General features: G+C 36.2%; 1 protein-coding gene across 1 annotated transcript in view; it reads right to left on the bottom strand.

Moving 5' to 3' along the window:
* The window catches only part of PTPRD (protein tyrosine phosphatase receptor type D), a 1187501-nt gene that overhangs the window by 879397 nt on the left and 291405 nt on the right, over positions 1-16699 (bottom strand). The window contains exon 4 of the mRNA XM_042012906.1: positions 9395-9502. The gene's annotated coding sequence lies outside the window, so the exon portion shown is untranslated. The remainder of the gene's footprint in view (positions 1-9394; positions 9503-16699) is intronic.

Here is a 16699-nt window from a genome sequence, read left to right as displayed (position 1 = left end):
TTGGTGGAACCTCGGGTATTAGCTAACCAGGTGGCCTTTGCTAGATGCTGCTCCCAATTTTTAAAAGTTCCCTCACCCAGTGCCTTCAAGGTGGTTTTCAACAATCCATTGCACCATTCCACCTTGCCTGCAGCTGGTGAATGGTAAGATGCGGTACACACCCACTCAATGCCATGTTCTCTGGCCCAGGTGTTGACAAGACTATTCTGGAAATTAGTCCCATTGTCAGATTCAGTTCTCTCAGGGGTACCATGCCTCCAAAGGACTTGCTTTTCCAGACCCAAGATGGTTTTATGGGCTGTAACATGAGGCACAGGGTAGGTCTCCAGCCATCCAGTGGTGGCTTCTACCATTGTGAGCACATAGCGCTTGCCTTGGCGGGTTTGAGGCAGTGTGATGTAATCAATCTGCCAGGCCTCCCCATACCTGTATTTGGACCATTGCCCACCATACCACAGAGGCTTCACCCGCTTGGCCTGCTTGATCACAGTGCATGTCTCACAATCATGGATCACCTGGGAGATACTGTCCATGGTTAGATCCACCCCTCAGTCTTGTGCCCACTTGTAGGTGGCATCTCTGCCCTGATGGCCTGAGATATCATGGGCCCATTGAGCTAGGAACAACTCTCCTTTATGTTTCCAATCGAAGTCTACCTGTGACACTTCTATCTTTCCAGTCTGATCTACCTGCTCATTGTTTCGGTGTTCTTCATTAGCCCTACTCTTGGGGACATGGGCATCTACATGGTGGACTTTCTATTAACTATCTTTCTTACTCGGGCAGCGATGTCTTTCCACTCTTCAGCAGCCCAGATTGGTTTTCCCCTGTGCTGCCAATTAGCCTTTTCCCACTTTTCCAGCCATCCCTACGGAGCATTGGCTACCATCCATGAATCGGTATAGAGGTAGAGCTTTGGCCACTTCTCTCTTTCAGGCAATGTCCAGTGCCAGCTGAACGGCTTTAAGTTTGGCAAGTTGGCTCAATCCACCTTCTCCTTCAGTAGCTTCTGCAACCCATTGTATAGGACTTCATACAGCTGCTTTCCACTTCTGTTTCATCCCTATGATGCGACAAGAACCATCAGTGAAAAGAGCATAGCGTGTGTCTTCTGATGGCAGTTGGTTGTATGGTGGAGCTTCTTCAGTATGCGTCACTTGTTCTGGTTCCTCTTCATCAGTGAGACCAAAGCTTTCACCTTCAGGCCAATTTGTGATTATTTCCAAAATCCCAGGGTGATTCAGTTTTCTGATACAGGCGCACTATGTGATGAGAGCAATCCATTTGCTCCATGTGGCATTGGTGGCATGATGGGTAGAGGGAACCTTTGCTTTGAACATCCACCCCAGCACCGGTAGTCGGGGTGCCAGGAGGAGTTGTCCTTCAGTGCAGATTACCTCTGAGGCAGCTTGGATTCCTTCATAGGCTGCCAAGATTTCCTTCTCTGTTGGGGTGTAGTTGGCTTCAGACCCTCTGTAGCTTCGGCTCCAGAATCCCAGTGGCTGACCGCAAGTCTCACCAGGCACCTTCTGCCAGAGGCTCCAGGACAGACCATGGCTCCCGGCTGCAGAATAGAGCACGTTCTTCACTTCTGGTCCTGTCCTGACTGGGCCAAGGGCTACAGCATGGGCGATCTCCTGCTTGATGTGGGCAAAGGCTTGCTGCTGTTCAGGGCCCCAATGGAAATTGTTCTTTTTGCGGGTAACCAGATAGAGAGGATTCACAATCTGGCTGTACTCAGGAATATGCATCCTCCAAAGCCTATGGCACCTAGGAAAGCTTGCGATTCCTTCTCATTGGTTGGTGGAGACATTGCTGTGATCTTATTGATGACCTCAGCGGGAATCTGACGTCGTCCATCTTGCCACTTTATTCCCAGGAACTGGATCTCTTGAGCAGGTCCCTTGAAATTGATGGGCCCTGAGAACATCCACCCAGGAAACTTTAAAGAGTGACTACAAAGAAGTTGGAGATTCCCTTTTTAGAAGGAGTCATATGGAAAAGATGTAGAATAATGGGTACAAGTTTCTTCAGGGGATAATCTGATTTATATGCAAGAGGAAAGTTTTTTCACAACAATCAGACTTCTGAATTGTTGGGGAAGATGAAACAGGAAAGCTTTATAAATATGATTGTCTGACAAAAGATTTTGGGAATATGGAAACTACAGGCGACATCGAAATGAAAGCCACTTTTGAAATACCAAGTCTTAGTTACTGAACAACTAGAAAACAATGGTATGGCCAACTGAAGGTAATCCCCTCTTGATGGAACAATACCCTCTGCTTGCAGGCAGGTCCAAGGGTCAGAGCAGACCCTACTAGCTCAGCAGAAGGGGTCCAAAGAGTAGTTTTTAGAAGTTAAGATGTAACACTCTATGGTAATATAAGAACTCTTATAGGCTGTATGTAAATGCTATAGGATTTGTATCTTGTATTAGATTGGTTAGTGACAATTAGAATATTCAGTACAGAAGATGATTTATTGTATTGTAACCAGGACTTCACTATTCCATTCCTCTCTTACTCTTCGCACACTCTTACACTCTCTCTCTCTCTCTGTCTCCTTTCTTACCCACTTACTCTCTTGCTCTCTTGGGCCTGCTCAGAGCTGCCAGCTGCAGCTCTAAGCAGTGCCCCTATACCCACGCCCTTTGCAATAAACCGCATGTTCCAAGATCTGCCTATAGAGATCTCTCGTCACCGTCCCGTCCAAACCCACACCCCAAAGCTCCTTACACTGGATAATCTCTCCAGGGAAATGATAGATTCCACAATGTTGGACACTTAAAATTCAGATGGACAGGATGCTATTCAATCTTGTCTAGACCATGCTTTTGACAAGAAAGTTTGGACCAGATGATCTTTGAGGTCCCCTTCTAATCTGGTGTTCTATAATTCTATGATGATTATGGAGACATATCCTCAAATAATATATGTTTTTTTGTTCTTTAGAACAGACTAGAACAGAATAGAATACTTCATTTGGAAGGGATCTACAGACATCTACTCCAGCTTCTCAGCCACTTCAAGGTTGATCCAAAGCTGAAGCATGTTACTAAAAGGCATTGTCCAAATGCCTCTTAAACACTGACAGGCTTGGAACACCAACCCCCACTCTAGGAAAACTGATCAGGCTTTGACCACCCTCTAGGTAAAAACTTGCTTCTTAATGTCCAGTCTGAAATTGCCCTGGCACAGTTTTGAATCATCCCCACTTGTCTTATCACTGGATCCCAGAGAAAAGAGTCAGCACCTCCATCTCCACTTCTCCTCAGGAATCTGCAGAGAGCAATGAGGTCACCTCTCAGCCTCTTTTCCTCCGAACTGGACAAGCCCAAAGTCCTTATCCATTCTTCACAGGACATGTTTTTCAGCTTTTTAATGAGCTTTGTTCACCTCCTCTGAATATATTCAAATATTTTTAAATCCCTTTAAATTGTAGGACCCAGAACTGCTCCAACCTATTCAGATCCCTCTGCAAGGGATCTTGTTGCTCAAGAGGCCACAGTACCTCTCAGTTTGGTGTCAGCAGCAAACTTACTTTCTTTCCTTCTGCATCATAATAAGGCCTGGACCAGCAATAGTATTTTATTTAGACTTTCAATATTAGAATTATACTAACAATAAATTATTTTTTACATATAAAAAATTCTACCTTTTCAATCTTAATAAGATTTTGTCACCTTAGCATACAGGCAAAAAGACTACATAGTTACATGTGGGAGCCGTGTGATATTGGGGTATCCTCCATAAAGATAAAAACTTGTAAGGAGTTTTTATATAGAATATGTACACAGATATTTCCAGAAGCAAATCACCTTGCAAAATGCGGCAATCTTTGCTAGAAATTGAAGCAACAGCAAACTACGGCCTTGTCAATCATCATTCTGCATTCTAGTGACAGAAGCAATAGTTTATCTTAAGTAAAAGCTGTATACTTTTTAAAAAATAATGGACATAACAAGATATTTTATTCAAGCTTCACCTAGGATATGACTGAACAGTTTTAGCTGCAACTTTGATGTTCAACTGAAGGTAAATAACCTTGCACGAAAACTGTCAGCTTGAATGTCTGCACAAAGCTCTTCTGAGATCAACTAAGCATGAACAAATAGTATCTGCCCAAATTCATATCACACATACACACGCACATCCCATCCCAGAACTCAGTCAGGTATATTACCTGACTTAAAATATATGTAAAAAATTCATATGATAAGATGTATGTAATACAGATGTATGGCAGCTTTCTCATGATACCAGTTTGTACAATATGACAGAAAAACACTGGTATTCCCATTTCTATAAACTGTGTCCAAAAATTTTTGCCCTTTTTAAATACAAATATTTGTGTGTGAAAGTGAAAATGGACCACTTGTTTTCTCTATTACTGACAGCCCTGCACAAAGGACAGCTTCATTTTCAAGACCCTAACATAGGATCTGGAAAAGTAGTTCCTGGGACTCCCATATATTTAAGAAAAGGAGAAAGTAAGGAGAAATTTATTGCTTTTTCCTCACCTGAATTTCACATTTGCATAAAAAGAAGAGTAGTTTCACTCGACAGGAATTATGAAAATAGAAGATGTCAGGATTCTACATGCATTGATACTCATTATATTCACATGCCATCTTTATTTGGTCTGCTCTTGGATTGCTTCCTTTATTGAGTAGTTTGTATGTGTGTTGCACACAGAGTACAATAACCATCAACAAATTCTGCACTTATAAATATGCAGAAGTGCTTAAAATTCTATCTTTGTAAATTTTCTGATTTCAAAGACTTTTAAGAATATGTTATTTACATAAGCACTCTACTATTTAGAAGATCTTTTAAACTTATGTAAAATGCTGTCAAGACTTAATTTTAATATATTAACAGGCCTTAGTTTAAGAACTGCAGACAGAATTTTCAACATGCTTAAAGGGAATCAGTTTCCTCTTTTATCTATATATAACTTTTAAACTCATTATGGATGAACAAACAGTTAACAGAACTTCTTACACTGGAGATGATACCATGTAAACAACTCCAAAACTGGTAACAAGAACTGTTGCCCATACTCACTACCTGCCTATTCAAAGCACTAAAAAATAGGGAGACAGAAGTTAAGCTTTTTTCTTGCCTTTATTTATAACTTGAATCAATTCAGAGAAATGTCCTCAGTACATGCATAGTTTCTCTTTTCTTGTGTCTAAGGGAATTGTCAGTTCAGTATGTTTCTAAATTCTGTTATCTTTACACACATAAATGGAACAATTATAAGAGATTACAAGATTAAGAGACAAATCATAACCAATTAGACCTTGTCAAATTTTGTCATTACACAGAACTTCAGGAAAGCTGCTAAAATGTTAACCTTGACCTTCAGCATGTATTAAAATCAGGGACTATCAGTTGATAATCAGATAAGTGCTCTCTGTGGAAAGAATAGAAGACCTCATCCAGTGAGGGTACTAAAAGCTTGTGAAAATCTAATCCCGATGTTATCCAGGTTAGCAGATGCAAAGTGTTAACCTTTCTTAGAGATGAGGTCTGGAACCCTGGAACAAGGGTCAAGATAAACAGGTTCCATTTCCGGCCTAATAGCATACTCCTAATGTCAAATGCTCACTTTGCTGTGACCTTGTTCCCAAATGTAGAATGAGTATAACAGTGTTTCTTTCCCTTGCCTTTTATTCTATCACTGGGACAAAGATGGCGTAGAAAGAGACCGAGACAGAAGTGTTTTGGTGTTGGGGTATTTTAAATTGCTGTAACATGAACAGCAATAGTCTTAAGATCTATATCCTTCATTTTTCTAGGTTTTATTTTTTTGTCACTCATATTGTAAGTGTTAAACCAAATTGATTAACATACACAGATTTTATTTTTAATCAAAAGATCATTTGCTTTAGCTTTTGTACTTTGCTCACTGGAAATACTTGTGAAATATGTAACTTAACACACTCATTGTTCATCTGACTTTTTTTGTGTTCCAGAAGATATAAAATTTTTTAACAATTTAGTCATTGCACTCTCTTAATTCTGAATTTTTTTCACTACATGCCAGTTAATACTTGGGAACGATTTGAATGGTACATACTGAATATATACCAATGTAAAATGAATCTGGGTTGCACTTAGCTGCAATCTGCTACAATATGCATTATGTCCTCATTCAAGCCTAAATTTCTGATAATTTCACTTTTCATACTTTGCCTCAAGAAGGTTATCTTGACATCCAAAATAAAAAGGGGTCCATATGTTACAGTAGAGAGCTATCTCAACATCTCACAGGCTTTCTTGCACCCCCAGACCACAGTGGTCAGATCTAACTCCATTACATCGATGCCTGTCTCATACTGTGGCACCCAAAGCCTGACAGATGTGATCTTACAGTATGAATAGCAATGCAAAATTGCTTTTCCATATCTTCTGGCTGCACCCTTGCTAATGCAGTCCAGGGTATGAAACTGCTTTTTCTGGGTCTACTGATGCCTTGGGGACAGCCTAGTGGCCCCAAATCTCCCAGAGCTGTTACTGCAGAGCAGCTCCCCAGCTGGTCAGGATCAGCCTTTGCTCTTGCTTCCCAGATGCAGCACTTCACATCCATTTTCATGGGGCTCCTGTCAGATAATTTGTCTCTGCAAAAGCCCTAACTTCTACTATACTGATCACTTCATGAACATTTTGGATCTTCTACAAGCATGATGAGAGTGAAATCTGCACCATTTTCAGGCTATTAATGAAGAACATTAAACATTATTAGTCTTGGTATTTCTCCTAGACAGACAGCACAGCTTTCTGGTCTCTAGCTGGGCTATAGATCACAATAGTAAGAACAGCAGTCCAGGCCATTTTCACACTGTAGGTTGCTTATCTGTAGGTTGCTTATCACCAACCTGGTAACAAAGGTACTATGAAAGCTGCATCAGAGGACTTCCTAAAGTCACGGTAATCAAGTACAGGCATCTTTGCCTGTCTGCAGTTTCTCATCAAGGCTATCACATTGGATAGGTATGATATTCACAGACCTGGATTTTCCCAAGTTTGTTAAATAATGTCTATGATCTACAGCCACCTCTGTTCTACAGTTCACGTAACAGATGTTAAAATATAAGATGCTACTTATCTGCTATGTATGATTATTGTGATATTTCTAAATTAATAATTTCAGTTTAAAATCAGAAATAAGTAAAATAAAGCTGCTGTAAATAACTATGACCTTAAAAGGATGTGTATACCATTCAAATTCCCCATCAGAGTGTTGAGATTTCCATTTATTCATTACTATGTTTATTAGTTCCAATAATTCCATAATTTTTTTCACCCCTGAGAAATATTTTGTTTGTGAAACACAGAATTTTAGCATAATGTAGTAAATAGAATGGATGAAATATTCAATAAAACTTAGTGTATTGTTGCAGAAGCACTGGTGCTAATTTCACCTTGCATGTGATTGAAGAAATAGGTAACATACCTCCACATTGCTTCTGCTTATTATGTATGTATCTAAGAAGTAAAAATTTTTTGCTGCTTGAGAACTGGATAAGCTTTTGATTTCTTTGTCTGACCTCATAATATTGAAATATTGGGTAAACAGCTTTAAAAAATAGTCTTACTCTTTATACCAATAAATGACTGATTTGTGGCAGAAAACAGAAGAAAATATTGGTTTCTAAGATTTCACTTTTAACATATTAAAAAAACCCCCAACCTGTTCCATTCACAAGCAACTGAAAAATATTAACAGAAATGAATAAGTTGGAAACTAGAAAAGTTATGTATATTTCATATACATATATGTATGTCTACCAGTCTCCAGGGTACCTAGGCAATGGTCACAAGATAATTATATTCTAGCTTGAGATCTTTCCCCTCTTTAAGTATGTATCCTATTCAAGAGTGGCTTTTGGTAAAAATATGTCTAAATTTTATGGGCTCTTGCTTATTAGTTGCTTCATCTTGTCATTAATTAGATAATGATAAAGAACTCTCCTTCTCAAAGTCTCAGGGTTTTTTAGGGTAAGATCTTTCTAGGATTCATCTTTTTCAGTAGTTACTAACAAATACTAACACACTTTATTCAAGACATTTGAATAAATGAATTTGAACCTGTAAAGAGTCCTATTTCTTTTATTCAATGTAGGAAATACTGTATATGAGCAGTAACCTAGCTTGGTTTGTCTAGCACTGGACCAAGAAGACAAACATCCCTTCAAATTTTTCAGTATTTCTAATTGATGATCCAAGACAAACACAGCCACTGAAAAGAATTTAGCTTCTCTGTTAAACTATGTCTATAAAAATATCTCCAAATGTATAGATTTTGAGCAATTTTCAAACTTTCAAGTATTTTAACAGTGTGAGATAATTGTTTGTTTTGCAGTGACACCAGCATATTTTCAGACATTCAACAATTTTACAGTAACATGTCTTTTCTTTCTCTCTGATGAATGAACATCTTTTATTGATACTCTGCCCTCACCACCCCTTTCTTTCTTCTTCCCTTTTTCTTTTTCAGACTTTTCTTCTTTTCCCAGGCTAGTATCATCCAGGTTTCTTAGCAGTTGTTCAAAAAGGAAAATAGATTTTCACTGAGAAATTATATTGTGAATAAAAAGCAGATCCCACAAACTGAAAACCATCCTGCCTTTATCTTCTCCACAATTTCCTACTAGCTATAGAAAAGTGGAATTTCTCAATATCTATCAAGAAAGAAAACCAAGGAAAAATAAAATTCCAAGTAGAACTGAGATAGTGGTGTCCATGAATATTAAAAATATAGGACTAGAAGGATGACAGGTGTACTTTAATGTGTGTGCATAATTCCTGTATGTGTGACTGGAGCACTGCTGTCAGCTTAGCTCTTTCCATGTGAAACATAATATGTGCACCTCCCTCAGAGATAATTTTTGGACAACCAAAGCCTCTAACTCTGTCTTTCACCCACAGTTGTCTCCCATGAGACATGCAGTAGGAAGTAAGGTTAATTTATTTAGCACCCAAATATTATCACTTAGGGTTTTTTTCACCAGTTTGTGTTCTACATCAACAGATTACTATTTATCTACATTTTCTTGATCTTTGAATATTTTCACCATGTTCATGTTTATATTTATGTTTTATTTTTCATTACTTTCAGATAGTGCTTTTGATTGTCTAGAAAGGAAGAGGAATCAGAATGAGATGGCATCAAATTTGCAAAATAGCATTATGAACAGATGAAGTTACATACTGATCTAAAGATGTGTTTAAGAATTCTACAACAAGGGAAATCAAAGTGCTCTACAGTAAGAGCATAGATATACATAGAAAATGTATTTTCAATTTGTGTTTGTCACTAGAAATCAGCAGGCTTTGTAAATTTGGTCTGAAATTAATCTCCAAATGTGTAAGACATCACTTACTTGGAGTTGAGGCTGATCAGTTCTGCCACAGCTGGTGCCAACATTCTGTCAGTCAAATTCTTAACTGGATTGTAAAGGGTGAGGAAACCAGTTGCTTTTTACTCCCACCTGGAATGAAATACTGTGTCAATTACTATTTTTCTTCCCTATCTTCCAAGTGCAATAAGACATTTATTACATTATCTTAGCCTGTCACATTAAGGGGTCATCAAAGCACTTACACAAAGGGTGGAAGCAAAAAATATTTCTCTCTTTGAAATTCTCCTTGTGTGATACAATACACGTATAAATAAGTACTCTAAATAATAATTTATTTAGTGTATATTTATTCATATATGTGTTTATTCATGTAACGTCTGCATTTCTAAATGTTGATGCTGAAGAAATTAAAGTTAGAAAACCTAGCAGTAGCAAATATAAGTGTTTCAGAGCAAAGTAATTTAATGTAGGTATCTAAATACCAAAATTTCATTTTTATTTTGGTTTTGAAGTACCATTTATTTTTTTTCCAATTTTTTTCACCTTATTATGGACCATAGTCTTCAAATTTATGATAAAATTATTTATAAAGCAAAAGATTAATGAAAAAGTCTCTCAATTTTAAATTGCACTGTTCACCTTTGAAAGGAAATGAAGATGGGGGAAACTAATATAATAATATAACATAATATAAAGTAATATAATATAATATAACATAATATGATATAATATGACATAATATGATATAATATAATAATATATATCAATCTACAAGAAGATGGGAAAAAGAAGATTCTAAAAATCCTAGCCCAATCAGTCTAACTTAAGTTCCTGGGAAAAAAATTGTAGTATCAGTCTTCATGAAACCTATTTGCAGGCAGAAGAAGGACAAGCAGTGGTAGCATGGCAAAGGGCAGATATCTGAAGGGACAGAGATATGCGTGAAGATATGTGGAAAAACGAAGTGGGAAAAACTGTCATCTAGAACATGTAAATATTCAGTAATTTTGTTATGTCTTGTGACCATATGATATATCTGTCCTTCGAACCAAAAGAAAATCAAACATATTACAGGTCTCAGCTGTATTACAACCCAGTGAATGGGTTTCTACAGCAGGCATAATTTTTCAGAAGCTCACTGACTTAAAACAACTTAATAGTGAGTTTGTCTGCAGTGGTAGCAATATGGACAGAACAACAATGTCCAGAAAATCACAAGTGGCTTATAAAATTTCAGATCTTTATCCATCAATATTCCTTGCTGTACAGGATATACACCTTGTGAAGAAATGATAGGTTATAAAAACACCCTGCAAGAAGATGGATTAATAGTATATAGTTGGTTATTCAAAGTGTATATAAATATTGGTTGGAGAGGCACTGTGCACCTGAAAAATTTATGGCCTTTCATTTACAGTGTAAACAGCTAGGAGAACTAGACTATGTCACATGCTGACATTATTTTATGAATTAATGTTACTTTATTGAAGGAAAATTGCACATCTTTATTTTTTCAGAAAAATAACTATGTTCTAAACTTTAAAAACTTCAGTAACACTTTTCCTTTCCTCTAATTGTTCAAATAATTCATTAGTTCAAAACAATTGAAATGATCGTATAAAATTAATATGTGATCTCCTAACAGCTGAAATCTCCTTTTACTATGTTCTAATTCTAATATAAAGAAACAAATTCCTAATCTTAGACATATATATATAATTCAAAAAAAATAAAAAGACTACATTATTCCAGAAACACTCAGCAACTGCAGGATTAAACAATTAGTAAACACATTCTCTCAGACGCCCTTTTGTAGTTGTTCCTCCAGTACAAGCTTTAGTGGAAGTTGTTTATAGGTAAGTCCTCTGTTCAGATAAATTTAATTTAAAATAACTGTCTAGTACAGGATTGAACTAGGGCTTTTTTTTCCAACTCTTGTAATATTTTTGAATTTTGAAACATTTATTCACAGGCAGAATTCCAGACATATTTGAAGATTTTGTCAGAAACCCAACAGAAAAGAAAAAGTACAGGCAAATATAACTTTCCAAAAGAAAAGTACAGGCAAATATAACTGTGTCTTCTTGATACTTTTAGACTGCAAGGATAAATAAGTGGAACGTGAAAAGGAGAATTAAATCTCTCCAAAGTGCTTCAAAAATAAATCTTCTTTGTTGTATATGTCATCACAAGTTGCATCCTGCAACTAATTAATAATTTCTTAAAAGAAATTATTCTAATGGTGAATTTCCAAACAGCTCTAGTCTGGAATCCTCCAAGGCAGAGAAGCACAGGAGACCTATGTTAATTAACTAATCACTGAATCATCAGCTGAGGCTAAGAGGTAAAAATCTCTTCTCTCTTGTTACTCCTAACTTGAAATTGGAAAACAAACTAGTGCAGCAGCATCATGAGATTTTTCTCCCACACTGGAGCTGCTGTAGGGAATCAAACTGGGTACACATTTTCAATTACAGTGAAGCAAATGCCACTTCTCTCAGAATATCTTTTCCTTGTTACATTTTAAATTAAAATTGATTTCTTTCAATGTACTTCATCTTGTCCTATGTCTTTTCTTGGCTTCTCTTCTCCTTTTCTTTCCCAGAACTCAGTTTCCCCTTCCCTTAGTTCCAAACGTACACATTTCAGTCTCAGCAAACCTATGAGCATTTTCAACATCTTTTTGCCAATCGGCCCAGCAGTTGGTTTTTCTCTTTTCTAATAGAGATGCAGTTGGTGCAAAGTTATTTTTGCCTGTATTTTGCACTTGTTATCAGTTGGGAACAGAAGGAAACATCACTTTGGCTCCTGAATGAAAGCAAAAGATAAGCGTGACGCTTTGGGCTGTCTGCTGCTTCTGTTAGCCACTAACGGAGCACTGTGCATTATTGTCTCTCTCTTCTATTATGTATGCTGAAATTCCCTGCTAGCAGGCCTAAAACATTTACATTTTCTCAGAAAATGGACTGAGAAAGCCAGATGCCCATATATAGTTGACAGTGTTAGAAAAAGGTTAAGCTTTGGCATTGACATTTACATATATGCTTCTGGCCGCAATTAATTCCAATGTGTTCAATTCAGACCTATGACACTGCTCCACAAAGACACAAGCTAGACATTAAAGGAAAGCTTATGAGGAGAAGTAATATTTCTTATTGGATCAGTTGATAGGAAAAAATGACAAGATTCTGGCACAAAACCCCTTGTTTCAAAGAATATAGCATAGAAGATTTCAGGTATGCTAGATGCCACATGGGATGTTGATATTATAACTTGTTTAAAAATTCCTTTTTAAAGTCAAGACATAGTATGAAGTCCTGCCTCAGACATCACAGAAAAAATACAGCAGTGAACATTCCCAATGTTTATGTGATACTCATGATTTCCGAAAAAGGGAAAATGGTACATAAGTTATCCTTAGTAGTGTAAGTTAGATTGAAAGGCAAATTATTCATAAAAATGACATGATATTTTTTTAGCTTCTATAAATAACACAGAGTTCAGTAAGCCTTTGCTTATTTCAGTGGACAAAAAGGGTGGCTACATGAGGTGTTGATAATTTCCCCTTAAAAAATTAAATCCTTTTTCTATGTCCCTTCATTCACACATATGGGATATGACCCTACAATATACAGTCCGTCCATTTTAACAACTCATCCACATTTACAGTTACATAAACCTTTCTAACTCTGAAATTTCATTTATTCCACATCTTCTACTTGCATTTGGGATTTGCAGATATGTTTATATGGAGACAGTTCATGTTTCTATTATCTTTTATTATACATATGGAAATATTATCAAATTAATAGAACAAATACCATCAAATTAATGAAGCAAACTTGTGAACACATATCTTACAAAAAATTTCCATCCCTGAGAGTGATACCCTTTAAAAGTAATTTTTGCTTTCCCAGTGATGGAATATTTATGCATTTGAGAGCTTAATTTCTCTCTTTAGTTAAAGATGTCAAAACATTTTTCATTGAATGATTTCATGCAGATATAATCATACAATTTAGAAACAAACTAAAACAAGCAAAAAAAGAGAGAACAAAAATAAAAGCATGTTCTTAAATGAAACCTTTTTAGTTCTTCAAGGTTTGTGTAGATTAAATTTACAAGTTTTTATCAATAATGTAACTACACTAAAAACATGGCATAGAATAAGTAAAGTTCTAACAATGTTAAAATATACTTCATTTCTCTCAGTACCTGAGCACCGTGGTTTTATTTCTAAGTGTACAACATAACTTTTTAACTGACAACACTAACACACACACAAAAAAGAATAGAAACATAAGCTTATTATCTTTACATGTCACATGTCATGCATTTCAGAATTTTTATTCATAGAATCAGTTTATGATACTTGCATTACAGAACACTGCAATCCATGACAGAATTTTATATTTCCTCTTTATATTATTAATCTCTGTATCTTTATAAAACTATATTTATCAGCAAAAATTTGTATATCCATATTCTTCTATTCTCCTTGTGGAAAGAATAATAAGGAACCTGTTTTACCCTATCATGCCTTCAGAAGAGAATGAGTTTATTTGACTCCTGCTGCCCCCAAAGGTTAAGTTCTGCATCATACTACCTATTTTACTGACCTCTCAAAATTTTTTTTCCAAGCTTTCTTGACCTAACAAAAAGATTTTTATCAACTGCAGTAGCTATTAGGTAAGATTGCAATTCCTCATACTACACGGGATGACATGCTTGAGATAAAAAGAAACTTCACAAAAATACAGGGCAAATCCAGAGACAGCAAATCTCTAACGTATCTTCACAGACTGCAAAGTGTTAATAAATACATTGATCCTGACTTCAGAACTTACAGTGACTGAGATTCTCACATTCTGATTTATGCCAGAAAAGTAATGGCTTTCCTATGAAAACATATAAGCAAAGGCCTCTTCAAAAGCATTCTGGAATTATAGGAACTGGAGCAGTCTGTTCCTGAAGGACTGTACACCATGGAAATGACCCATGCTGGAGCATGTTATAAATGCAGGATGTTAGGTAAAGTGAACTACTTAGATTTCCTTGAGGTTCATCATGTTCTTATTTAACTAGAACTATAAAGTAATTATTTTATTCAACTTCACAGTTATAGTGTTTGCTAAAAAGGTACTGATTGTTTATTTTTATCTTAAATGCACAATCATTAATCTCTACTTTGCTGGTTTGTTATCTTTATCTAATTTTAACCAGGTAGTTTTCAAGTGTGGTGTAGTTCTGTTCCCATGAAGAGTGTAGAGACATTAACAGATGACAAGAACTTTCAATCTTATATTCTCTTCCTGTTCTGATAAGGAGGGGAAGAGAGTGAGTGGGGATGTGGCAACAACCCAAGGTCAACCACCACATCTGTCAGCCTTTTGATGTGAGTGCTGCAAGAGTAACTTCCCTTTCTGAGAGTACATAGGGGTAATGCTTGCATTCATTTCTCCCTGAACAGGTCACGACACCAAGGGAGGCCATATGTGTCCTTCTGCTCCAGGTTTTAAATATTGAAAGGATTTTATTATCTGAAATATACCCAGATAATTCAAACAAAACTGAGCTAAGTTTTGTCACTTCTTGTCAAGAAGTGATTTATTGTGACCATAAAATTTAGAAGTTGAAAAATAATTTTCACATTATGCCATTTCAAGACCTCCATCTACCCATTTTGCTGTAAAGAAAATTTAAAAGTTGGTAAAAATCTTCCAAACTTCCCATCAGACTGATCTGGGAAAATTTTCTACTTGAATAAAAATCTGGTGATCAGCATGACCTTGATTATGTCAGCAGATAGAAATATTTTGTGTCTTTTTATCTGTCTTTCTTCCAGTCTATAGTTGCAGCTATAGCCTCTGATTCTTCAGAGGAAGAACCGAAAAAATATATCTAACCAATTACTCACCGAGACAATGTACTCCCTCACTTTGCTGATGACTTGCTAAAGCTCTGAAGCATGAAATTTGATTTTGTTACTGGTTTAATGTATAGAGCAAGTACAAAGAACATTAAAATGTCGATGCATTAAATTTTGTTTTCCCCAGTAGTCTTGAAAGACGATGATGATGATGAGCAGGAGGAGGAGGAGGAGGAGGAGGAAGTGGAAGAGGAAAATAGGAAATCAGAGATTTAAGTATATCACAGTCCAAATGAACCAAAGCAGTCCTATATTCATTAAAACAATGCACAGAGGTGATAAAATTTTCTGGAGTGAAGTATACCTTTGAAATAGTTGTGTTGTCAAAGGATTGAAAGTTGCATTACTCTGACAATATTTAAATATCTCAACTAGAATATTTATTTCTAATTCTAACACTATACATGTCTAAAAGTTGGGTCTCAATAACTGGTTTTATGTTGTCATTTTTTCTTCAAAGCTGAACACCTGTCCTCTCCTTTCAATTACAGTAGTGTGCATATACATATATATTCATGTAGAATTCATCCCTCAGTCATCTCTCTGATTAAGCTAGACAACTTAATCTTCAGAGGTCTTGAATTTTAAGGGTCGCTTGATTCTATTTTCAGAATGAAAGTTCTGTCTTCCATTCCTGGAAAAGAGATCTATCCTTAAAATTCATGGCTGAGTGAATAATCATCATTCATGTATGCGGTAGTTGGGTATTTCTTAAATAAATTGTCCTATTTTTTAATACGGAGGCATGTAGAAATTAATGCATATGGCATGAAAATGACAAAAAATACTGGAAACTGCTAGCTATTAAAATAAAATACGATTTCACTTCATTTTGATACTACAGACCCTTATTTTTACAACCATAATGGTGACCAAACTTTTATAATTACTTCGCAGAGTAAGAAGGAGTGAATCCAGAAATTTCTCTACCAATCTTAAACCGTAACCCTAGAGCCAGATTCGGAGCTTATAAGCAATGAAGTCTGTGAAAGAGACAATAGATAAGATAGCTGCAGAGACCACAAATACTTCCAAATGAGAGGGAAAAGGAAAGAAAAGAAAAAAAGAAATATAACTTCACGTACAGTTTCAGCATACTGCCAATGCCCTACTAAGATGATACTTGTTTGCTAATGTGATTTTTAAGATCATGTTGAATTTAGAAACAAACAATTAAACAAAAAAAGCACCACCAAAAAAAACCACCACAACATGTAAGTTACTTCCAGAGGTAAATAAGAAGATACAGCAGTGCACTTGGAAGAATTGGTTAAACGAATTATCTTCTGATGTGCTGGTATGTAGTATCATGATATGAGGCAAGGATGGCTGGAGATGAATTCTCAGACAAAACTTACTGAAAATGTTTTTTCTGTCACAAAGCCATAGAATCATGA

This window comes from Corvus kubaryi, unplaced genomic scaffold (genome assembly GCF_017639235.1).
Source record: "Corvus kubaryi isolate FWS band 111438036 unplaced genomic scaffold, C.kubaryi_AGA036_p1.0 split1-37296, whole genome shotgun sequence".
Classification (NCBI taxonomy): domain Eukaryota; kingdom Metazoa; phylum Chordata; class Aves; order Passeriformes; family Corvidae; genus Corvus; species Corvus kubaryi.
The sequence above is the reverse complement of the archived record's forward strand: the minus strand, read 5'-3'. Positions and strand labels throughout refer to the sequence as shown.